We start from the raw sequence: 2,173 nt of genomic DNA on the forward strand, positions 1-2,173 counted from the left end.
TCACAAACAATCCCACACCAGTTTGGAATTATGATTAATAGAATGGTTATTTATTTAAAGGGGAAAAACTTACAGATCACCGTCCAAGACAACAGCCATCTGGGGAGATCAGGAAGAGAGTCTAGGAGCTGGAAGCGGAGCTGGAAGCAAGAGCAAGTGGAGGGCAGTTGCTGCTTTTTTAAAGAGAGAGAGACCACGCCCCAGTGGGCTGGTATCTCAGCAGCTATTGGCTGAAGGGGCGGAAGGAGCTCCCGCAACACAGAAGCACTAATGTGATAGCAAGTGGAAGGTTCTACATCCCATGTGATGCACAGCACAGTTTCTTCAGCATCTCCAACCAGGGGTACCGTGGTGGTGGGAGGTGTGACGCTCAGTACAACACACAAACTACTTCAAACACAAGATCGTTAAGAAGATAAAGCCTGCTCTCTCCTCCAGCCCGGCAAGATGCCCAAGGGAAAGAAGGCCAAGGGGAAGAAGGTGGCCCCGGCCCCCGCCGTCGTGAAGAAGCAGGAGGGGAAGAAGGTGGTGAGTCCTTTGTTTGAGAAGAGGCCTAAGAACTTCGGCATTGGGCAGGACATCCAGCCCAAGAGAGATCTCACGCGCTTCGTCAAATGGCCCCGCTACATTAGGCTGCAGCGGCAGAGGGCCATCCTCTATAAGCGGCTCAAAGTTCCTCCTGCCATTAACCAGTTCACCCAGGCCCTGGACCGGCAAACAGCTACCCAGTTGCTTAAACTTGCCCACAAGTACAGGCCAGAGACCAAGCAGGAAAAGAAGCAGAGGCTGCTGGCCCGTGCTGAGAAGAAAGCTGCCGGCAAAGGGGATGTCCCGACTAAGAGACCACCTGTCCTTCGAGCGGGCGTCAATACAGTCACCACTTTGGTAGAGAACAAGAAGGCTCAGCTGGTGGTGATTGCCCACGACGTAGACCCCATTGAGCTGGTGGTCTTCCTGCCTGCTCTCTGTCGCAAGATGGGGGTCCCCTACTGCATCATCAAGGGAAAGGCCAGGCTGGGGCGGCTGGTCCATAGGAAGACGTGCACCACTGTTGCCTTCACACAGGTTAACTCGGAAGACAAGGGTGCTCTGGCCAAGCTGGTAGAAGCTATTAGAACCAATTACAACGACAGATATGATGAGATCCGCCGCCACTGGGGAGGCAACGTCCTGGGTCCTAAATCTGTGGCTCGAATTGCCAAGCTGGAAAAGGCAAAGGCCAAAGAACTCGCCACTAAACTGGGTTAAATGTACTGCTGAGTTTTCTGTACATAAATATAATTACAAAACTTCCAAAAAAAAAAAAAGAAGATAAAGCCTTACCTTCAATCCATATTTACAAGGCTTGTATCAACGAACCCTATGTTCAGATTTGAATTTTATCTCTAGGTAAATGATCATTCATGTAAGTATTCCAAAATTTAAAAATCTGTGACAGATTGGTTCTGGAATTACCTCCATGGCTTAAAAATGTGCCCATGAAGGAATTATCAGGAGCGGGACTACTCCTGTGTTTTTCTTTGCTTCACGGCTTTCTCAATGACAACAACCTCGGCCACATGCTTGGCCGTGATCTACTGTAACACCACAGACCCAAAGGTCAAATAACCATAGACTAACTTCTTAGGAACCATGAGCCAAAAAAATCTTTCTTCCTTTTCAACTAATTATTCTAGGGTATTTTGTCCCACGGATGCAAATCTGACTCATACAACCCAAAATCTAGCTCCAAAAGTCATTTTGGAAGCCAACCTGTATGTTACAATGTATAAAGGTAATAAACAAATAACAGAAGGTGTAAATGGCATTGCCAGTCTGTCACTATTACCAAACTCAGTTTCTTTTTATCTTAAGGACATATGTATACATGTTATTTTAGTAACATGTTATATGTGGTATATATTCAATAGATATTTTGTATACCTTCAGGGACATATGTGCCCATTTTGGAAGCTACAGTTTTAGGCAGAGAATTCCACAGCTGACACCACAGTCAATCGGCCTCATTTACTGGCACTATGTCTCCATCCAGCAGTCTCAGACTACTATGTATTCTTTTCAAGTGTCCATGGTAAAATTTATCAAAATATAATTTATTCTGGTCCATACAGCAAGTGTCAATAAAGTAAAATGAACTCAAATCATGCAAAGTATACTGTGTACCAATGCCTGA

At 45.8% G+C, this 2,173-nt stretch overlaps 1 pseudogene; it reads left to right on the plus strand.

The window, feature by feature from the left end:
- The first annotated feature begins 427 nt into the window (after positions 1-427).
- On the plus strand, positions 428-1,298 carry LOC142856423 (large ribosomal subunit protein eL8 pseudogene; annotated as a pseudogene).
- Positions 1,299-2,173: the final 875 nt, after the last annotated feature.

The sequence above is a fragment of the Microtus pennsylvanicus genome, chromosome 8 (assembly GCF_037038515.1).
Source record: "Microtus pennsylvanicus isolate mMicPen1 chromosome 8, mMicPen1.hap1, whole genome shotgun sequence".
Classification (NCBI taxonomy): Eukaryota; Metazoa; Chordata; class Mammalia; order Rodentia; family Cricetidae; genus Microtus; species Microtus pennsylvanicus.